This window comes from Prorops nasuta, unplaced genomic scaffold, assembly GCF_024137725.1.
Source record: "Prorops nasuta isolate Cenicafe-Biocafe unplaced genomic scaffold, Cenicafe_Pnas_1.2 PNAS00008, whole genome shotgun sequence".
Taxonomy (NCBI): Eukaryota; Metazoa; Arthropoda; class Insecta; order Hymenoptera; family Bethylidae; genus Prorops; species Prorops nasuta.
In genome coordinates this window covers 2848569-2873366 of record NW_027116805.1, presented here as the reverse complement: position 1 = coordinate 2873366, position 24798 = coordinate 2848569, and the positions used below count along the sequence as shown (strand labels likewise).

At 36.2% G+C, this 24798-nt stretch overlaps 1 protein-coding gene across 2 annotated transcripts in view; it reads left to right on the top strand.

The window, feature by feature from the left end:
• The first annotated feature begins 2519 nt into the window (after nt 1-2519).
• The window catches only part of LOC136775675 (leucine-rich repeat-containing protein 24-like), a 178154-nt gene continuing 155875 nt past the window's right edge, over nt 2520-24798 (top strand). For both annotated transcript variants that reach the window (XM_066730653.1, XM_066730652.1), the window contains exon 1: nt 2520-2841. The gene's annotated coding sequence lies outside the window, so the exon portion shown is untranslated. The remainder of the gene's footprint in view (nt 2842-24798) is intronic.

Genomic DNA, 24798 nt, shown 5'->3' with positions numbered 1-24798 from the left:
ACACGTAGGACATTGAAATTTGTATTTGGCGCGTGCAGAAATCTTATTAAAGGAATTCTTAAATGGAAGTGAATGGAAAAAAAGTTGATATTTCAAGAGAGTATACTTGAAAGCTTGTAAAAATGTAGGAAGTGCCACCTGCAGAAAACGTTCAAAGAAAGCAAATTGATCCAGTGCGATAGGGCAAACGTCGGGAATCACGGTGGAGTGAAAATCAAAAGGGAGTATCCCTCTAAAAGGTGGAGGTGGGTGTGTGGGAGTGGTAGGATGATTGGAAGCGCAACTGTCGCCGGCATCAAGAACGCATGCACACCGTAATTTCCTTACCCGCATATCTTAAATTATAACCAATAGTAAGAGCAGACGTTAAAACAAATCAAAAAGTAAGAGTCCTAATAAAGTTTCAACTCTAAAAGAAAAAATAGGTATATACAGCCATTACAAATAATTGCTCGTCTGTCTTCTTTTTTCAACTCATGAGTAAATATTTATAAAATGGTAAATGTTTACCACAATATAAGACTAACTAAAGTAAAGAATGATCGTACTTGAAAGGATTTTTGAATTCTGAATAACCTAAAAGAATAATATTTATTTCTACTTAAACGATAGATAGGATTGAGATGAAAATTCATTTCCATGTGATCTTCGAAAAATGTGCTTGACTTTGTTGCTAACAGATATAATTTAAAATAAAACCGAAGACCTAGTATAATTGTAATCCTTTGAACGCTGTTAACCGATGCAGTAAACGTTACAAAAAATCTTTTGCAGCGGGCTTTGAATCGATTTATGTATTCCTGCGTAACCATTGGATTTTGACTATGAGCGCGTATAATACTGAGCCAACGATACTTGTATTATAAGCCTAGAGATACAGAACCAACAAATGCGTTTTCAAATTGCGTGTTTGTAAAATCACTTATCAGAGTTCATCGTGCCGTAAAATTCATCGGTCAAAGGATTAAAAAGAATATCTGTATAGTATGTTTAACCTTTGAATTTCAGTCGAGGTCAATAATATCTTTGGTAATCAGCAGGAATTAGGTCCGTCAAAAAAAAAAAAAAAAAATCCCATTGAAATCCAGCTATAAGCGATGGCCAAGCAGGATTAAAAGGATCGACATAGTTGGATCTTCGCAAAAGAGTTGGTCAAGGTTTGATTGGAAGCACGATTGTTGGATGTGTCAGGGAGGTAACAGGGCTCACGGACGATTAGGTGCTATTTCGCTTTCAGCGGACCAAAAAAGCAACCAGCCATCCAACCAAACAGCCAGCTAACCAGTTAGCCATTCAAGTCCACCGCTCCGTTTCAAGAGGAAGCTTCGTTCTCATCGAGGTATATTCTCATCCCCGGATGTCGCGGGGGTGGTTCAGCATGGTGAAGTGGTCGGTAGGACGGGATGGAGATAAGAGGGAGGGGGGGGGGGGGGGGTAGTGAGGTTGATGGCTGGTACAAACCAAGCGATGCGGTGCGTCGCGTCGAGATATGTGAGCCAAGCTACTCGGCAAGACAAACGTTTTTATTACGAAAAATCAGGAGGCGAGACGAAATCTAGGCTAGGGCGCCTGCGCTCTGGGAATTTCGAGTTGCGGCCACCGCGAGGACACAAGGGAAACTCCACTTGCGCTACTCCCGAATAGGGGTGCAGCCGGCGACAGAAACTACCCCTACCCGACACACCAACCACCCTCTACTTCTTCCTTTTCCCTCCACCACATCTCTCTTTCTCTTTCTAGTCCATCCCTCCTCCCCTCCCCTCTTGCACGCTTGTTCCCCTATAACTTTGCTCCTCCACGCGGACCTCCAACATTCTCCTCTTTCCAAAACCCAACCGTGTCTTCCTATCCTCCTCCCCCCACAGGACCCCCCCCCCCCCTCCCTCGTCATCATTCACAACCCTCTCGCTTACTCTTTTTATCACTCGGCAGCTCTCTCTCTCTCTCTCTCTCACTCAGTCCTTTCCCCTCTCGCACTATACACACTTGCCCCAACACTGCTGCCCCCTCTCCAACTCGCTTTCCCTCTCTCACTCTCTCTAACCTCCTCTCTTTTTCTCTCAGTCACTTCTCGTTTCCTGTCTCTATATTCGCCACAATTTCCTTCCTTATTGCTCCACTCTCTGATCTGCTTCTCTCGCTCTCTGTCCATACACGCACACACACAAACATACAAATACACACTCGACCGTTCCCTCTACCATCTCCCACTCCCTCGCTTCTCTCTATTTTCCCTATATATATTCCTATCTATATCCATCTCCCTCCATTTTCCTTCATTCTCGTTCTTTATCGATTCGTCTCCCTTACTCCCTGGTCTTTCACCCTCCCCTCCAGTTTCCCTCCCCTCCCCACGTCTCTGACAGCCGTCTCCCTCGCACCCGATCAGGCTTCTCCCACCACTACACCGTCTCTCTCCAGCACGCGCACGGGGTTGGGGTGTTGTCGGAAGGGTGGAGGTGTTAGGCGCCAGTCGCTACGCGTACGTTGAGCTCGGGATTTCCATCGTCGTCCTCGCGCTGCTATCTCATCCCCTACCGAAGGGGCGCCCACGATTTTTCAACCCTTTGCTTTCATCTTTCCATTCACCGATACACCCTTCAAATTTTACACCCTACATCCGTCCCCGTGATCTTCGCTCTCCTCCCTCCGATTCTCGTTCATACCCCATGGTGACCTTTTCAGTTCTTGCATTTTAACCTTGTGAAGTTTATCAGTGATCCTCCTGTGACCAGGTTTCTTCAGGTGGAAAAATGCAGAGAACTTTATGGTTTAACGTTGTCCCATGAGGATTCCCTTGATCAACCGCTTTTGGATAATTTCCACATCGAGTTCATATGGGTGAGTGTCCAGTGGTTTTTTCAAGAGAATTTTCTGATTCGGTTGATGGGGGCACGTTCTGGTTGTGGTTTGGTGGTGGTCGCTAGTGGTGCTGCTGGTGCTGGTGATCGTTGTGTTGCTGATGGTGGTGTGGGGGTGGAGGTTTTGGGAATGGAGCTTGACGTTTGGTGTTTAAAGAAAATTTAGCGATATCGATCTTGTCGCGCTATTTCTCGTCTGGCGCCGAAAATTTCACCCAGTCACCTATCACCGTCATGGATGAATTACGGATCGATTGCTTCACCGGTGATAAAAATATTTCCGGATTTTCGTCCTGGCGAAGAACGCCAAATCTAAAGTTGCTCGAAGACGAATGGTTGCATGACTTGACACTGTCGTAGAAGCTTAAAATTTAGTGGGGGAAATAACGAATAATAACAAAATAAATTGAGATTTATATTTCTCATTCTGAAGCATATTTGTGAGAATTGAAGGTTCAAGGTGTTGATCTTGGAATTGTAATAAAGAAATTAATATGATTTCTAATCTGATAGTTTTCTTACTGCAAAACAAAGAATTAATGCTGTATGGCTGGTTGATGCAAAAGTTGAGGGTTTTTCTAATCCCGTCTTTCTATTTTCGATATGTGCCAGGTCATTCCGGGGCTTTGAATAACTATGAAAAAGTTACCCTCGAGTAGTGAGTGTAGCGGGAAAGTTGTCGCTTTCATAAACTTGCTCGATTTGCATAATTTTTTTTCTCCGATAAAAAAAGTGAGTAGGATGAAAAGAGGGCAGGCAATAAGAAAAGTAAGCAGAGAGAGAGAGAGAGAGAGAAAGAGAGAAGAGAAAAATGGGGAAAAGGGAAGGAAGGAAGGAAGGACGACAGGATAGAATGGAAAAGAAGAAGGATCGGGTAAAGGAGTAAAGGAGTTTCTTTGAAAAGGACAGAACCGGGGAATCGTAAAGTAACGGAAGGGTTTCCCTATCAGAATCCAAAGTTTTCCTATCACTGCTTAACCTCCGAAAGGAGATATCAGCCTCTTCGCTTTCAACAACATTTACTGAATTGCCAGGCCGGGCGGAACCAGGATATATAGAAAACTTTTGACTTTCGCGTGAAATGCGAGACGTATTGGATTTACATAGTATTTTCTTTCGTCGTCTCAGTTATTTTATCCCTCGCGAAAACCTCCGAGCAAGTTTATGTTGTCTGTCTGGCTATTTTGAACCCTGCACGAACCCTCGTAATCCGGCAGAGAAACCAATTAGAGCACTGAAAATAATCGTGTTTTCTTCTTTTTTTACTTAAATTATTTTTAGTCGTAAAATTAAATGGAAATATTTAAATTAATTTAATCTTGCAACTATATCAATTTTATTAAAACCACTCGGCATATGTTGTTTTGAGAAAAATTTTTAATGTTAATTTTACACCAAGTATTTTATTTCTTAAAGAATGTTGGTAAAAGTAGCCTTTAAGTAGGTAAATTGACGTAAATCGTTGAACTTTGAAAATCCTGATAAAAATACTGAAAGGATGTAAAGAAGCTTATGTAAATTATTGTTATATACGTAATGTCATTTATGTACAAGAAGTATTGTTAGAAACTCCCCAGGAAAAAGTTGAGTTATCCAATTCTTCGATCTCTTACTAAAATTCAAGTATTAAAAAATAGGAAACTGCAGAAAAATTCAAACAATTTGTGTCAAGTGAAACGTGGCGAATTTTCTAGTTTTGTGATGGTTTAAAGGAAATAAACTACTGTCAAATTTTGATAATTTAGGAGGAAAGGATCAATTGTTCGAGCGACTTGTTGAAATTTCAAGAAAGTCAAAATGTTCAGTCTACACAGTTCGTCGATGAACTTGGAAAATCCTTGAAAAATTGCTGAAGGGATGAGGAAAACGCTTATGCTACACTGTACGACGTGTTGGTCCAGCAAATAAAAATGAAGTCGAATAAAACTAAACGTGTCGTAAACGCAGAGAAAGAGGGTTATCGAGCGAAACTCGTCCGCGAATTTCTGCAGATAAGCTTTCCACTTGCTTACTCGTAACTCCTTGATAGTCCGTATTCCCACCCCACCTCCCACACTAGCATCTTACTCCTTCCGGAAATCGTTCCGGTTTTATTTATTCTTTACACCGAAGCGACGTCTCTGGATTGCTAGCCGTGCAAACGGTTCAAGTCTACAATTTTTTTTTCAACTTGAACAAATCTGTCCTTTCCTAAACACATTTCATCTTTATTACCCCAAGATTCTTGTTAATCGCATAAAAAGTAAAAACGCTATTCTTATTTTATTTCTTATACGTTCTATGTTTGTCCTTAGTATCCGAGACGTCTGGTTGTCGTTTTTATCCCCATCACTAAAAATTGCGTAAACATCTAAAAATCCTAAATATAAAAATTTATTATCCATTGTCGTAATCGACTTGTTTTTATTTTGCAATCCCATTTTAACAGAAATGAAATAGATTCGTTAGTTTTTAGGGGAAACTTTGTATTTCTGTTATTTATGGGTAGATTTTCAATTCTAAGTGAAGAACAATCTATCTTTTAGAAGTAGCCTCAACTATATGATCTAATCAGTACAGAAACAACTTTTAACATAATTATGGCCTTTACATATTGAATAAATATATATGCATGAAGTGTAAAGGATTGTATTCATAACTAATGGTGTACAATCTTTGTCATGTAGATTACCAACAGATTTTTGGTATTTGTTCCTTAGATTCTGCAACTGCATGTGAGAAGTGTTTAAATAATGTGTGCTTGTTACTTTTCTTTCTGTTAAGGATATCTCAAAAACGCCTTAATTCTTGAAAAAAAATATATGTGAATTATGCTACAATAACTTATTTCTATATTATCGATTAGTCTGGGTAAAGAAAGATTGCTTGTGATCAATTTATAGCATGGATCCCAATTATGCTCTTTTCAAGCTATCAAGTGCTAGTATTTACTTGAACACTATCAAACACGCTTCATCTCTATTTTTCCAAGTAGCTGACAGCACAGCAACCAGCACAAAGACATGCTGTTGTTCATTCCAGTAAATTTGCTCGTTAAGCAAAGATTTTCAACAGCCTGTTAATCGCATCACTTTATTTATAATCTTTCAAACAGCTTCTTAATTAATCACACTAATTTATCGTTTTACAATAACCTTGACGACCTATTATAACCTAAAATAAGAGTCTAACGTTTAATTTAATTTTAAGTCAATTCGTCCATCTTGTAGCTCGATGAATTAATTATTTAAACTACTTATGTCTAACAAACTGAATACTGAACTTCTTCGTAACTCGAACAACCCCCCTAACTGAAATGAGATTTTCATTTATAATTGAATTAATTCGTTAAGCTTTCAACTTTGACTATTTTTAAAAAAAACCTTGTCAATATTATAACTTATTTTGTCAGTTACTTGTCATATCGAATTAATATGATAGGTTGGAAAGTTTTAGGGCCAGTCTTGACATAATATCACGAGTGCACTAATAACCTTATAAATAGTTTATAAAAGTACTTCTTTAGTAAAAACATAAAACTGTAAAGTTGAAATCTACGAGGAATTTTTTAAAAATTGTATATGAATGTAATATATAATTTTTCATAGTGAAATATCAATACTTCATTTGTATATACATATATATAAATGTTTTCCTTCTATCGGTGATAAATTACTAAGTAGAATTTGTTGAAAAGTATTTTCGTGAAGTCAGAAATAAATTTTCAGTTTGAATCGTGAAAGTTTATTTAACCTGAAAGCACCTAGCTTTTTTCGGATAATTCGAAAGACGCTTTAAGTTTCTTGCTTGACATTTGGCGCACTTTAGTGTTCAGGTAGTCGGCTTCCAAGGGAGGGGGGAGGGAGCAGGGGATGAAAACAAGCTGGAAGATCAGGTACGTCATCGTTTTGCCAGCTTTTCAATCGGGCTTCTCGCCTCAGAATGGGACAATTTTCGATGCGCTGCCGAAATACTTGGGAAGAATTTGTCACATAACGTCGCGCAAATATCCATTCTGCCACGTCGGGGGCTTTCTTTATCATGGAAATCCGCGCGAGATTGTAAAACTCCAGTTTGGGAAGAGCATCGATCTTTTCAACGTTTTGTGCCGCTCGGAAATTCTCAAAGTACCTACTGTTGTCGTTTTTGCGTTACTGACTCGCGCGATCACCTGCCCAACTGACCTGACAGTTTAACCACCTGACACTGTTCCACTTTAAATCATGCAATCCTGTGCCATAGGTTTTGATCGAAAAGATAAATTAGCGATGGTTCCCTAAAAGACCCATCAATTCGTTCGTAATTTAGGGGACGGTTCCTTTTTCTCGCGTAATGCAATATTCCACACTAATGCAAAAATGTATTAAAAATTTGTCCTAACGTCATAGAGTAAATCAAGCGTTTATTATCGTACAAGTTTTTCATTTCAGTGGAATGAAACTCGGAGGAGGAGACAATAATTTTTCGTATGTCGATCGCTGATGGTGAATTGATTTTAATTTGTATATATCATCGAGTGTGTCGGGTCACGCATCGATACTTTGGCTCACCGAGAAGGACGAGAGGTTGGAAAGGTGGGGTAGGGGTGTGACGAATATAAAGCGGTAGGTAAAAATTCCAAAGTTTCCGTGGGCAGGTTATTGTTCCAGTGGGCGAGCACGCCACGGGGCAGCGTGGTTCCGCGCGTTTGATAAAGGTCAGAAAACCGAGCGGAAGGACAGGGGCAGCTGGCGGAAACATAGTCTGTTTCCGGCATCGAACAATCGAAGCACGGAGCAGAGTGCGTGACGTACGTACAAAGGCACATGCAATTTCGTTCAACGTGTTGCAACGTGCAAAGCGCGCCATAAGCCAATACCCCCCGCCTTAGTCCCCCTTTCTCTCACCCCCCCCCCTCCCCCTTCTTCGTCCTGAATTCATCATCTTGCAAGGCATAATATTTTTACCCCTCCCACTTGCTATTTTGCCCTCACGACTCTTCCTTCCTTCCTCCACCCCCCTCTCTTACTTCCTACGTCATTTTACTTCCTTCCCCTTATCGACTTCTCTCATACACTACTGTAAACTGTAGTACCTTCGTTACCACTTCCCATTCAACTTTTTCACCTTTCTCTTTTGTATTATTTCCATTTTTCATGCCCTTTTTACTAAATTTCTTTTCGTTACAGTTTCTTTACCGTTCCAATTTACTTTTCATTGAATTTTTCATATTCTTAAATTTTACAAGTACTTGCAGTAATTTAATATAGTGTGTATATATTGTATGTGTGCATGTAATATTTCTCCAGATTCTTATATAAAGTATTTTTTCTTGTTAATGTCCATGTTACATAAGCGGATTTTCAGTGAGGATATTTTATAGGAAATCGTTTCGAAACTGATTTTGCCCCTTCTTATCTTTTTACGTTTTATTGAGCGTTTCCTTTCCATCCTTTTGCCCAAGTCTTTCCCTTAACCATCACTAAATAAACTCTTTCCTCTTCCACAGAAATAATTTTTTACTACTGAATTCAATACGGTATATATTAGTGTTATATTTACTTGTAATGTTAAAGCTGCACTATAAAGTTCCGATTTTATATTCATATATTTTCGGTTTAACGAAAATGATTTAAAAAATATTAAAAGTATAATCTTTACGTTTAGTCATCCTAGTGGCTTGAATTACCTTACCAACGCACAATATGTTAACAACTTCCTCTCTTACACCCTTAATTCCCTTCACTAATACCAACATAATACCGGATACTTCCTACTTCCACTTTTCGACACATCCGCTTATTTAAACTGCAGCGATATAGATCAATATGGAAACTGGTAGCTTGTAAAGACATACAATTCCACGAAAAGTATATTAATAAAGATATTTTTGAAATTTAAATGAATAATTTCATGTGGCCATATCACGTTTACGGTCGAATTTATTTTTAATTAAATTTATGCGAAATATTCACGATAACATTAAAAAACGCTATAAACAAAATTATACCCTGAATAATTTCGCAATATTGTTTAAAATTTTATACCATTATAAGTTTTTATGTATGATATACCTTATAAACCTTTTTAATTTATTAAAAAGTGTTTGAAATAATTTGATTAGAGAACTTTGCAAGATTATTTGGGGGGAAATGTATTAAGATTTATCTAATTGAGGCTAGAATAATAGCTTTTAAATGGAGTATTAATGAAGCGGTAAATGGGATATTTTAATAATCTCTTCTTTGTCATGCTCTATTAAATGTTTACAGTGAGATTCTCTGCTGATTTCCTCTTTTCGGAATAGCCACCCACCCCTTTGACGAATGTAGTTCTAGGACCAATTATGCAAATTGCTGGTGGCGAGCCAGCTAATAAATGTCCATTCGCCCCAATTATTTGCCTTCCGCCTCAATGGTATAAATTGTCCAAGGCAATGATCTGTTTCAGACAATCACATAATCGATTCTAGTCACTCGATAATTGCACCCACGTTGCATTTCATTACCCTCCAACTTTTTACTCATTCAGTGTCTAGTTTTCTAAATCTTTCCCATTTTTTATCCGCATTTTTGCACGACAATCGTCCATTAATAATATATATCTACTTTAAATGCATATATATACATATAGTATATGTATATACTATTTCAAAATATGTTTTTTAATTCTATACAGAAATTTTGTGTTCTGTTTTTCATTTCCTTTCGTTTCAAGAAGCTCCATAGTGATGACAAGATTTATTGTAAAATTTACCCGTCCTCTGACTGTAGTGTTTATTTTGTGGTTCTACTTGCGTACAAATATTCGTTTGGATAGGGTTTTGTATTTTGACAGGGGCATACATTTTATCATTGGATTTCAGCGTTTCAAAAAACGTAACGTCCCTACAAATTGATCAATAGCCTATGTAAATATAATTGTGCATCGGGGCAAACACTTTTATCGTCTGGTATAAATTTTATGCCGATCGAACTAGGCGAATATTGAAAAACCTTTACGAATACACGACTGCTATTGCTTTCTTTGCACACTTTACACTCCAATGAAGAATCATGCCTGACATTGTTTTATAGGTTTGCTCTATTACGCATACATGCTGTACTACTTGTCATCGCCTATTATAATAATATCCTGTTTACATCAGCTTTCCATCATCAAGATAAAGCTATTTAGAAAAATATAAGGGAATTATTTATAGCATTATAAAAGTAGGACGATAAACTGGAAATAATTGTTATTTCCATTACATACTGCTCAAATATATTTTTGATTTAATTATATTAAACTATGATAAGGAATAATTCTTTTATTTTGTTTCTTCTTTTATATTCGCAAGAAACAATATTTGAACAGAATACAAAAAAAAAAAAAAACAAAAATACATTCAAGTTTGATTTCTGATGTAACAATAATTCATACATATTTTATATTTATGCTGTGCTTTGATTTGACTCCTACATTATTTTACAACAAGTTGGAGTGAAAATATTCTAAGAGGTTATCTCACGACGTATCTTTGAGCAATATAATGGATACGTGTGTATCGTACGTGCGATAAATCATAAAAATCCTCGCTGCAAGAATAATTCCCTCCCACCAACAGAAATAAACGTTATCGAGCTATAGGTCTACTCGTATAGTTTTCAATAAATGGTGCGCACTCCATTAAATAAACACTTTACTGGCAAGAAAAGAATAGCTTTCATTAATCACAATTATTATCATTAGTATCCGCCAAGACACCGTAATTCAAAAGGAGTCGATCATTGCAGAAGTTTTTGAAAAACATTTCATTAATCATGATCAACTGTTGAAACTGTAACACAAAAGTTGAAGCTGAGTCAAGGGATTTTTTCACATCCATCTTTTTGTTTTATTGTAATAAATCCATTAATCTTAATTTATACAACTTAAGTCTGCAAAAGTCCTTGTAAAAGTGCTTGTCGAAGTTTTTTAAATAATTTTATGAATAAACGAATGCATTATTATTCCAAATACAACAATTTGCCGAGTTTTCCATACCGTTTTAATTCAGTCTGATTATTGTTTATCCAATCGAGTAAAATCTATTTGATGAAAAAACAAAATTTTCTAAAAATAATTCTTATACATTTCACGTTACCAATTACTCGAACGATGATGAAACAGAAGACAAAGCAACTGTATATACTACTCGTGGATATAGGACTTTGAATAAAGCGAAAACCAGAAGCATTTTGAACAATTATTCAACATTAAACAGTTGAGCTTAAAAGCAATTGCTCGTGCTGGATTTGGGATAAGTTACAGGGGAAGAATTTTTAATCAAATTCTACTCTTGGCCGGATAGCTTCTTATTGCAGAAAGACCCTGGAAGAACTTGCCGGTGGAGCTTTCATGACTTCTCCCTTTTGCCGGGTTTGAAATGGGTAAAGGGGGAGGGAGGCGAGGGTGGTAGGTGGAAGAGGAAAAAAGTAGTCGCGCGATAGTTTGTCGAGGAAATTCGTCCTGGCAAAGTTGCGATTATCGCATTTCGATTCGCGGACACCCCCGAGGCGCTAGGGATAATGTGTCGAACGATCTTTTCGCTATTACCACACCCTCGCATTATCCACGCGCACCTTTTCCTTTGTATATGTGCGTGTTTTTGCGCCTCTCGCGTTTCCCGTATCGCGGCGCACCGCTACATAAATCACACTTCGAACGCTTTTTCTCCATCCCAAAAAGTGTTAGCTATCGCATAGTTTTTCAAGCATTATCCTAAAATTCCGCTGTTTCATATTTCCAAGACAAAAAAATAATTATCATTATTTTGCAAATAATTATTTTCGAAATATTTTCCACATAACTCTTTTTCATTAAGTTTATAGAAACATTAAATATATATATATATATATATATACATAATAATTCTTATAACCGTAGGTTTATCCCTCCTGTTACGATTCGAATATTAGTTTTAATGTTAATACTTGTTGCTGTGCATAAAACCGTGGTAGGATTATATTTGTTACTTATCTTTCTTAACTCTTTCGAGTAGGATGCAATTTCGTATACATTTGCCAGTTTGGAGCGTCAAGGTGGCACGCGAGTCGTTGCATTAGTTTGTGAATCGAGCAAAATTCATTATGCTGTAGTAATAAAAAGCGAACGTGCAATAAAATGAATAAGGAGAGAGAAGGGAGGGGGGGCGTGAGAAAGTACGAGAGACGATATAAACGAAAATAAGGATGAATAAGGAAAGCGAAAGGGAAAGGAGGAGGGAGCAGAAGGAGAAACAGAGAGGGAAATATTGCGTGCAGTGCCCCGAAACGAAGTTGCTGCGAGGGATGGATTCAATTACGAGTGGTTAAAGTTGAAGGCGAAGAGGCGCCTTTACAAATTTTCCAGCACTTCGGAATTGCCAAGTGTCCAGGACGATTTCTGAATCAATGAGCTCGCTGTGAAATTGCGAGGGCACTCGATCGGATTCACTGGCTTTCAATAGAATCATCGATTTTCCAAATGAAATAAAACTGCACGCTCTTCATTCTTCTTCACTATTTTTTCCCATTTGCTGCTACATCGTTAATCAGTTTTTATTTAAAAATTTGTGTACGGATAGTTTTCATCATTTGCTTTAAAAGCAGTTATATGTGTTTCAATTAAAAGCACTTCGCTGTAATTATTATTATATAGCTATTATAGTAGGAACTTTCAGCCCTTTTATTTTATAAAAGATACTTCTTTAAAGAGTATATATATATATATATATATATATATATATATATATATGTGTGAATAAGTTGAAATTTCAATTTTTATTCATAAATGTACGAATAGAATTAATTTACAAATTGAGTGTTTGATATTTATTGTTTACAGAGTTTTTAATTAAATATTTCAAGGGAATCTAGAAACAATCTTTTGGCTATTACCAGCTTGCATTATCGGGTTTGGTTTTAGCGCAACGGTACCGCAACATAAATCAAAGTAGACCTTCTTTTTCGTTAGCTTCTCGCTTGCGCAGCCCGATAGCGCGCGCACACATACAGATATTCGCTGCAATAAATGCGAATTTAAACACTTTTACACGAGAAATCGAAAGATAATGCGGTAGCGACCCGTCAATTGTACAGTTCGGTATTCGATATTACACAGACTGTACGCAACATCCTTTAAAACCAATTTTTTCCGACCCCCTTCAATCTCCTTCAAAACTTACTGTTGCATCAATTTTATCCACTTTACTATATTTCCTTTGCGCCGCTGCATTTTTCCTCTTACTGAAATTCCTCAAATCCATTTTCAAACCCCATAAATCCTTTAAAAATTATTCTTAACTAACCTCAAACTCGGTTAAACCTCTTCAAATCTTTTAAATATGCTTTTCACTTTTTTCTTTAATAATGCTAATAGCTATTAGTTTACCATTTATGCATGTTTTTCTACTTTTTCACGTTTTGATTGGTTTGATAATATATTTTGACGTCTTTATCAATGACATTTATTTTTACCATATTAAATTTATTTTCTTCGGTAGCTGGTTTCTTTAATTTTACATTTAGAATCATTCTCTACGCTATTGCTACTTTCAGCTCACTTTTCAAACCGCATTCTACGTATTTTTGTTTGTCCAATCTTCTACTCTATTTATTCAAAGCACCCTCATGCGTTTTCGAATTTCAACATCTTTGAATCCAACCTTCTCGGTACCTTTTTCTCATCTCTTTAGTTTCGTTCGCCAACAAAATTTCCTCCAACTTCTGGTGAAAAACACCTCTTTCTACCGTATCGTTTTTTCCTCCGATTAAAACCATTTTTTCTCACCGGAAATGAAAGTTTCTTTAATCTACGTGAAAGCCAGAATCATTCTACAAATGTGAAAGACCAAAGCGTTCAGCGAAACAGAACCGAAACGTTTTAGATCAGGGTTGGTTATTTTATATTGCAGGGCGGTGCAATATTTTTTTAACCGTAATCGGTTCTATTTTTCAGGGCTTCATATTTTATTCTTATATTTTCCTTGACAATACAAATCATAGTGTCAACTTTTGCTTAATTGAAAAACTGTTTATTCTGAAAGAAATGGGAGTTTCTCCAATTTTTACTTGAGTTTTTTTCAAATTATTTGAAAATATATTATAAAATAATATTGCATTTTATATAGCAGCAGCTGTTATTATCAAACCTGTCAAATAGAATGACATTTCCTGACATAACTGAAATTAAACATTCAACTACAACAATTATATACATGAAAATAAACAAATTGGTATACAAATTGAATACGAGGAAACGATTTGACCACACCTTATATCACTCACCAGAGAAAAGTTAATTCGCAAATCTATTACGAAAAAGTGTAATACTAAAATGGAAGTTTACTACTGGATTTCAATTGCAACACAAATGCACTAATGATTCACTGAATAGCACCAAACTTTTTCCCTGTAGACCAACATAAGTCACCGGAGAACAAAATATTATTTAAAATTGTAACGAGTTCGCCACATTCCTCCAGGCATTTGAAAGTCATTAACTTTTCTCAGTTGGACAGATTTGCGTCAAATTTACAGCTAATTTACAATACTTAAAGTCGTCGGTTGCAACATGGTTGCACGTTTTATGAATGCTCAGGTGAACGTCAAATTTATAACACAATAAATGCTGTAAATTTTTATGGTAAATTAATTTTAAAATAGTATGGCTAATTCACGTGGTATGTTGCTTATAACAATTAAAACCTTTTTCTATATTCCTTTCTCGTGCCAAAAGGTTAATTTAGCAAAGAGTTTGCAAGATTTTTTATCAAAACAATTTTAGTTTATGTTTTGTTTTCTCAGAGTAGGTAATTCCCAAGATTTTATTTCTATGACTTATCTTTATTAGAGTGTTACACTCATTCGTCACTGTACTTTAAATAAGTTGGTGTTAGGGCGTAATAAAGTTAAGTTGTAATGACGCTTAGTCTTGGAATCGGCTATCGTGATTAGTCTTCGTGGGTCCGTAGCGATTTATATCATGGACTCAGAGAGATTGACGCGGGAAAACGAGGGAACAGCACGCAAACTTTTGAATGAGATCCGTTACAAGAAAGGAATAATTATTTCCACTTCTGCGTAATAGCTGTGTATGCCGTTATCGTATATTTTCTTATGGGTAAATGATGCTATTTTCTTCATACGAACGATTGATCTTATGACGTTACGTCATATATATTTCTTCAATTTTCTCATCATTTAAAAATGTAATTAACGAAACGTTGTGAAGAGAAGACTGAATAAAAATTGTAAATTCTAGTCTTTACTAAAAGATTATTAATAGCTATTATATTTTCCAACGTTATTTTCTTAATCGAGACTTGAGGCTATTGACGCTTAGCATAATAAATCTAATCAACCTAATTCTCAGTAGATTTTTTCCCTTAGATGACACCATTTCCTTAATGAAATTTTCAAACGAAGCATAAAGCTTCGTGATGAAGGTTGAACGTAATAAGCATCTTCCATGGTTTCCAGTATAGCTAATTTGAATCCAGAACAAATCATCCTAGGACCGTCGATTCCTCATCGATTCTCAAAGCTGCAAATGGATTGGTTAGCGCAGCCTGGCACAGCCAAGCGTTCGTTGATTGTTTGCAGATTAAACTGTGCAGTTCTAATACAGGTAGCTTGGATGACGACAAATACCGATAGACATTTCTCCTGGCGTTTATCGAATGGCCAAAGTGCAAAAGCAATCAACTCATAATCGTTAGAACTAGCCATGCGTCTCTGCCCTTCATCAAATTTGTCTTATATAATTTGCAATTCACACTTCTAATAACTTTCTCAATTTCCATTTATTAGCCTTCAATTCCATTTCTTTGATTCATGGTAATAAAATATGTAAAAACATACAGCACGCACATACATGCAAGTATTTTGTGTTTTCCCTCAAGCCAAAAACAAAAAGAACTATTATACACAGAAGAATTCTTAGGAAAAAAATGCCTACAAGAAAAAAAAACTAACAAACCAAATTTAATCTAATAAAATATAAAGAAATGTAATGTATCAATCCTTTGATACTGATCTAGTTTTGTTTAAGTATTTAAATATCTTACAATGATAGTACTTCGTGAAAATAAATTTTATTGGAAGAGTGTAATTACAAATGTTAAGTAGTATAACAAAGGCTTTGATAGTGAAGTAAACTAATGTGATAAGGTCATGCGTAGCTTTACATATTACAGTCGTATAATGCCTATAGGGAATTGTCACTGTACACTAAATCATATTATCATTGTCTGTAAGACAAAGCGTTTCTGTATAAATATTTCATTTCTCTGTAATCCAGTTGTTATAACAAAAGCATTACTCACTTGGGCTTCTTATCACGAGCATTGACTTAGCATGCAATGTCACTTTAATCATATGGGAAACACGCATTTAGTATTTCCCTATTTATCCCGAAATTACAACTTGTCCATGAGTATTAAGTCGCACAGGATGAAGCTTACAGCACTTTTCTATTAAATATTTTCTAGCAACATTTCATCTCGCTCCAATTATATATACACGAATGCAATACTTCTTCAATTTCTCAATTATATACAGCGAGATATTATCCTCCCTGTATTACAAACTTTAAAAAATAAGTTACGTGACTGAGCGCACTCACCCACCTCCCAGAGCGAATAAAGATTTAAATCTACTTCTTCATCCCTTCGTACCCCTCTCGTATAACATCAATTAACTACATGGAAGACGTTAGAGGATTTTAAACTTATTGATAAATAATTATTTCTATAAATAAATTAACCGATTCTTCTTTCTTGCTTATTTATAATTTTTAGTTACAACCTCTTCCTTTCAATGTTACGAAACATGTTTTCTTGATACACTTTGCTTTGGTTTTAATTAACACAACAATAGCTAAATTTTACCAAGCATTTCTTAACTTTTTAGTAGGCTATATAAGTTTAACGCTGCGCTATTTCTTTTTTATTTTAGAACGGCACATGTCTATCAGCTTGAGCTCTTATCTGGAGCACCTCGGTAAAGAAGTGCGGTGTGTTAGTGGCACGTTGATTATTTTTAAATTATATCGAGTCGCAAACTCGGGAGCGAGTAGCTCGCAAAATTATCGATTCTCGAAGTTGGCAGGGGGAAACGGTCGACATATTGCGAACGAGACTATTGGATTTCTCCACTTGGAATTCGCATATATTCTAGACTGGAAGCTTTTATACCCAGCTTTCTTACTTAAAATTTAAGTAGGATTTAACTTTGGAATCCATCTGGCTGATTGGATGATTGACAGTATAAGTAGAGCTTACGGAGAGCTTTAAGTTTAACGCAGGATTCTAACTATCTCTGTCTTTAGTAACCAATCGATTTTCCTTTTGGAGGATGCTATACGTTTAGATGGTGCTATAGTGTTTTTTCGAAATCATTCAAGATAGGCTACGAGCATCTGCAATAAAGAAAACATTAAAAAATATCATTGAATAATGCAGTAAAAAATTAACCCTAATATCATTAACTTACGACAAAAGAAATTTATCAAATTTTGTTTAAGCACTGTTTTATGTATGATTTAGTCATTTTTTGTATTATAAAATGATATTTTCGTTTACCAATTAATTTACAGAAAGTCGTTATTTTTAATAGCTTTAGAGATACTGTAGCCCTGTTTGGAATTTCTGTAATTACGCCGATACGATTTTTCAAATTATATTCATTCTCATTGCCTTACTGGATACAGGTAGAAAACACATTTCCTAGTTCATAACTCGATTAGTGGTGTTGGGTTCCCAATCAAAAAGCTCAATTTAATGTTATATATATAGTATAATATATCTTTGTAGCGACTTTAATCACAGAGGTCTTAATTATCTAGCTTAGTTTTCTCTATATAACGTCCGGTTTGACCATTATTCAGAATAAAGACTATACATTTTTCCATCTCCTTTTACTCCTCGCTCGATTATTCAAAATAAATTGCGTAGCTCGTTCGTTAAGAGAGTTCAAAACACTTTGCTCTAATTTTTTATCGAAGCATCACTATGTACTTCCTCATTCATTAAAAAAAACTCCCAACAGCCTTTCCTTCTTCATCTTCTTCTTCTCCTTCTTCCTGATCCTTTTTAAATTTCAATACTGAAATGTAGTCTATAATGACTTTCGCTTGCTCTTTCAATATAATAACGCTTCTCATATTCCTGTGCTGTGTTCATTACCCGAAGTCCTACCCTTACTCTCTCTCTCTCTCTCTCTATCTTTTTCTCTCTAAATTTTTTCATTAGTTTCATCATTAACAAGACTGAAAATATCTTTGGCTCTTGTTCTATAATTTATACTAGCGTTCCATCGGGTATTTTCACATCCTTTATGGGAATTTTTTGTCACCCATAAAGCGGTTTGCACGTTTGAACAGTTAATCTTTAGCTTTTATTGCAATCAAATGTAATTTATAACTTCCCTTATATTTATGTGAAAACTTTTCATAGCACACATCCATAAACGAACTTGATCCATTTTTCCTCTAAATATTCAGAATAATAATTATTGATCCGTTGCTTTCCAAGAAATTTTAAGGCTTTTATATATTTTAAAATATAAAAAAGTATTATTCTCTATAAACTTTATCGCTGAGAATACATAAAATTACATTTGCTAATTGCAGTGATATACGTGAGTTTCATTCTACCTTTGAATTTTTTAATGAAATTTGACACCTCTGTGCATGATTTCCATTGCTTCTCTGCTGATATTTCGGGATGAAAAATTATGTGCATTTTGCAACGCTGGCAATTCATGAAGTTGCTTTTTGCACTAAACGAATTAACGTGTCAGTCGGTTTTATCTCGTTTTTGTCAAAGTTAACAGCTCAATTACAACGCGCGATTGAACGGAAACGAAAAGTTTCCCCATTGTTCTCAGATAAAACGAGTGATGTATCGTGCATGATTCATCATTGCTTATATATATAATACGTTATTTTATCCTCCCTCGGGTTCCTTTTTGCATTCCCGTTTATTTCCTCTGTCCATACGCTCGATTTCGCGCGAAAAAATTTCGTTTCTCGCTCTCTCTCTCTCTCTCTTTCTCTCTCTACCTGCGCCCTTCAAAAGCTGCATACAATTTCATCCAGCCGGTTGTTTTAATTAATTTCATTAGCTCGCAAGCTTCCTGCCAAGATGGAAAGTTGGAAAGTCCTGACCGCTATATTTAACGTTATTTCGTTCACCCAATTAACCCTTCTTAGCAAATCTGAGCCTGGGGAATTTTATTGAATTCAGCCGCATTAAGAATAATGAATACCAACGATTTATATATTTTTTCTAATGAATTCATATAGTATACGTCCTTCAAAATAACGTATTATAATTTAATGTAAAATAGTAATTGTGATATTGGCTCCATGAAGAGGTTTGGAAAAAAAAGTGGTAAAAACGATAATAAGTCAGACGGCTGAAAGGGCCAAAACTGTCAAAGTTTATTAATAAACTTTTATCAATTCTATGCCTAGAATAGCTGAGTATAAAAATTCTCGTAACAAACTCAAATATCGAGCTAAATTCTACGAGATGGTAAAGGTTAAATGGTTGATATATAGTAAGAAATAAAAAAGAAAGCAATGTAAAGCGTTAATTGTTTGTTATCGTATAGGTGAAGCAATTTTGATGGTATGTATAAGAGTGGATTAATCGAAAAATTGTGGAAAAACATGGGTATAATTTAGAGTTGGAAGACAAGAAGTAGTACGACCTTAATTGGTCGGACGTTTAAGAGGGGGTAAAACAAGAGCAAGATTTATTTATGCGAAGTAGCCAGACAAGAGCGTCTATTTTATTCTAGTCGCACATAGCCGCCGGCGTCTTCTCCAAGATTACGGGTCAAAGTGATTTCGTAAACACACTGGGCGCAACACAGCAAAGTCCACCGCAGAATGCGAGAGACCCTCGCTGCATGTTTGCAGTCCTTCTCCGCTGGTCCTTCGACAAGGGGACGTAAAAAACATTCTTCTTGCTCAGCAAGATATACCGCGGCACGTGCTCAGCAAGCTAAACCGTCTGCTGCAAAGAACTGACCAACGCCACCAGCCCTAAAAAGAACTTTCTTTCCGGATTAAATCCCTAAAGGTCATCAATTCCTATACGAATGAGATTCTCACGGCCATAACTTTCCATTCCTATGGCCAATTCCTTCTTACTCTTATTATTCCTTCATTAAATTTTAATTCGCCGTCGGAATGTCTGTATCTACCACTTAAAAGTGATAATACTTAATCACTTTTCAGCCGGACGGTTAAACTTAGCAAAGTTATTTTTTATTGCTGGAAATTTGACCGTTGGAAACTCCGTTGCTAATCAATAATAATAATAATAACAATAACATTAATAATAATAATAATGTCCATGCACATTTAATTGAAATTCTATATTCATAAATTTTCATCTGATTTCAGTAGCTTACTCTGACAATCCATCTATTGCTCTCGTGTTGGTTTATATTATTGTAAATCCGGAAGATTTGATAAATGACGATAAGCCCTGGAATTTAATGCCAAATGTCACCTTGCAAAATTGAATTTTTTCCACCCCGTAATTGACATGTTGACTCAACGGTATAAATGATAAAATTTTATCTCACAATTCCAATGATGCTTCGGCTCGTCGCACATCCGGCGGATTTTGTCTCACGTATTTACAAATCATAGGATCCCCGCCTACCTATGTGTAAACACGTTAAAATCTTCTACGTAAATAGAATCGCACGAGGCGTAGGTTAAAAAGAAATTGGAAAAACTCTTATATAAAAATGATAGAAAAACAATAATGTTGTTAAGTATTTGTGCGAAAATATTTGGTCGGGGAAATGCTGAATTATTGAAGGGGAGTCAAAAAGAGGAAAAGAATGAGAAAAATAATCAGTTTTATGCTTCGGTAAAATTGGCAATTAAACAGATATGGTGTAACGTTTTTTACATGAAAAATACTAACTTCAGGTGCATTTGACAAATTTTAAATAAAACTAGCACGAGCACTTTGGTAGAAAGGATTATCGAACTAAGATGGCTTATCGAATTCTCCACACGAGATATTATCCTATATCATAGTATTGGAATCCATTCGTCACGTGCGATTAATTGTAGAATGAAAAATAGTGGCGAATAATCGAGATGTAAGAAAATAAATGTTGGGGACTCTGGGTGTTTTATGATCGTGGATAAAAGATGTGATATTAGTGTGGGCTTATAAGATCGTATATATATACATTAGTGCAACGTAGTGTAGTATAGTAGATATGGCTTACACTGGATGCGGCATTACGTTCCCTTATTTGCCATATAAATCAACGACCCGCTCGTACCTACAACTGTGCATGCGATGCTTCCATTTGTATGTACGCGCCTTCCCCCAACGCCTGCAAACCTCCAACGCACACACATAAACCAACTTTCATACGCGTGTGCGGTGTACTCTGCCTACGAATTGTTGTTACAAACGCGAGAGACAAAATCTCGTGAAAAACGACCTACCAACTTCATCTACGTTATAAACTATAACGTTTCTATCGCTCGGTTATTAGCTCGTATTTTTACATTTTCATAAAAAATGCATCAAGATAGAAGTTTATATAAAAAGAAGATTTTTTAGTACAGAGAGCAGATTAATCTCGTTAATTATTACTGAGCTGTGACTTATATAACTTAAGTAGAAGTGCCATCGACTGTTGGAGCTTATTTTACCTATGCTAGGAATATTATCGTTTAGTTTATCGTATGGAATGTCAACTATAATTATCGACTCATTTGATTATGAGAATAATCAAATATATTTCCACTCAATGTTTGATTAAGGTCAGGAATAGACTCATCTGATATCAGAGTTCGATAATCCGTAAAAATATATTATTTATGTTGTTTTAATTGAGTATCAATTATTGCAATCGGATAAATTAAAAATTGCGAAAATTGCAGGGCAAAAAAGGGCGGAGTTAATCTCTCTGGAGTCTGGCATGTTGCATGCGATAGTAATTTTTTAATTTTTCCATTTTAAACAATCGCACGATGCTAAAATTAAACGCGATTTCATGCTTGAACGGTTTACGCGAAATTACAATTGCAAAACAGAAAAGAGTATCGAGTTTGTGGATCGAACAAAAAAAAAACTGATGATTCTATGTGGTGGAGCATGGCAATTTTGAGAATAATTTCAGCGGTCATATTGGGAAATGAAACAACGCATTACGCGGAATAGCCGAGATAAAAATGATGACTGACACGTTCAATTTGAACTTTGCATATTCGGATGATTAACGTAACGATTCTCACGACGAAAAAACTTTATATTCCTCGTATTTTTAATCTCGCTATTATCTCCCTTTTTTAAAGATTTTCCCACTCGGAAAAAGTCAGCTAATATTCTTGGAAAATCATATAACTCATGAGCAATTTAATTAGTATATTTTGCAATGTCGTTTATATTACTCGAATTCAACATTTTCCATCCTTTGTACACGTATATATATATATATATATATATATATATATATATATATAAACTTGAAAAGAAGAATTTTAATGAGTAATTGATTGATCATTAAATCAATCAATTTAATTTTGATAGATTGCTCCTTCTATATGATTGGTATATCATCAATGAACCAAAAAGTGTGGGAAAATATTACGACTATATATTTTCAGACGGAATGCCTTAAGGGAAAAGTGCGTCTGCATGTCCCACAGGGACTCCCATAATTTTCCTACGGGATTCAGCGGAAATCCCACACGGAGTCGATACGTGCAGAGTCAACTGGGAATCCCTGGGGAAGAGCTCATCGAGATTTCACAGTCGACGGAATCCGATGATGATTCGATTGGCGCAAACTGAGCTGTTTTCCACGAATGTCCCCCGAATTCGAATTACAGTCATGGCTATCCCGATATCTACTCGCTTCTGTTCACGATTTTCAAGTGGCTTCGCGAAATTGCTGGAAAAATCCAATAGTCTGGCAGAAACTTTGAAAAATATATCCTTACTTCCAAATGGAATCCCACAACGACAAACAAATTCTTCCATCTTTGCATTGTAATCTTCTCTCAGCCTTTCGACGCTGTTGAAAATGACATCGTAAACATTTAAAATTGTTATATTATTATTGAAGACCGTTTGCCCTATTTAATGTTAACTCTTCTTTATTTATTGCTTGTGAAAGTATAAGAAATAATTGATTCTTATCGAACAGTATACGTATATATATATCCTAGGACTATTGTTAAAACTGGGGTAAAATAAAATTAGTACTTTGTCTTTTCTGATTCGTTTTGGAATGGCTGCGGAGAAAAATAGGACGATCTTTATCTAGAATTTATACTCGTCGGTTTGGATATCAATGTAAAATTCTGGAGGGGTTTAGTATACTTCTGTTAGTCGCGTTTTAGGCACTCGACACGCACAAGTGGTGCTGTTATAATTAATTAATTAATCAATATATTCGAGCGATTGTACAAGCTGAAAACTAAGTTCGGTTTTACTAGGAAACCACGTTCGCCTGCAAAGCGCTTTTTGTTCTCGCCGAGCTCGCTGAATTTTCAGCTTTCTCTCAACAACTCCCCCCCCCCCTCTCCCCCCCTCCTCCTGCTTACAATGTAGGAAAGATGCCAACAAAAAGAAAAGAATTTTTTTCCAGCAGTGAAAATAAAGCCAACATTAAAATATTGAAGAATCCCCCGCGGCTTGTAAATAAACAAATTAATCAACCTACGATCGAATGCCTCGATTAAAATTTCTCTCTATACCCTGGCTTTATCACCGAACCCAGTTGGCCTCGATAACTCATAGAATTAATTACTGTTAAATGACGAAAGGATCTGTGAATCGGTTTTCGATTAACCAGTATAGTAATATCGGAAAGAATCCACAGAATCTATACAATTAAAAAAAGTCTTCATTTTTAGAAATCTTATACATATAGACAGTGGCTGACACATAGACACGAAATGTTCCTTTTGGTCATGCTAATTAGGAAAGGAATTTCTTATAAATAGCTTTTATGTAAGTTTTATACAAAAATAATTTTCTAATTGGATGATGGGATTCGAAGAAACTAATTCCAAGATTCAATAATTACAGAAAAACACAAATGGTAAAAGTTGGTGATTGAAGAAAAATGGTAGCAATTGAATTTGGGAATTTGGGGTGCTTGTGTGGGTACAATAACCAGAATGAATGTAGGACTGCAGTGGCGAAAAGCAGTTCAGTCAATTCCGATAAATTATACGAGTCGTTCATTAAAGAAAATGATCGAACTTAGGGATTGACTGCTCATTTGATGGGAGGAGGGGGATGTGAGTAGGAGGGGGGGGGAGGTTGCTAGTGGATCTAGAACGTTGAGGCTATCGCTGGATAATCGATATCGCGGTTGCCGCGACAGCAAAAGGAATCTCCGGAGCTTAGGGAGAGGTGGAACGGCAGTCGGAGTCAGCATTCGGGATAAAGCCAGCAGGAATCGTCTGCCCTACCCCTCAACCCCTTATCCACCACTACTACCATCTTCCCACTCTTGGTATAGTTTGATATCCCTGCCTTGGTTATAAGCCAGCTTCCCGTAAATCCGGACTGACAGTAGTTTGCCTAACGCTCGCAGCTCACTTCTTTTTCAACCCCCTCCCCCACCCCAACTCATCTTTCCTAGTCAAACCTCCCTTCCCCTCCTACCTCACTCTCAAACGCCAACTTTTCACCTTTTCCATCCGTCTTGATGCATTTCTTTTCTCTTTTTCTCCTTTACCAACTGCTTCTTGCGTCATCCCCCCCTTCCCCTTCCCCTCCAAGTCATTTTTCTCCCTTCCTCATTCCTCCTCTTACTTATCTCTCTCTCTCTCTCTCTCCTTTCTTCATTCTTCTTAACATATTTTCGTGTCCTTTCTATTGCCTTCCTATCTTTCCTTCATCTCTCTCCATTTCTCTGAAACATTTTTCTTGTTCCCTGCGTCTCCCCAGTCAGTTCTTCTTCTTCTTTTA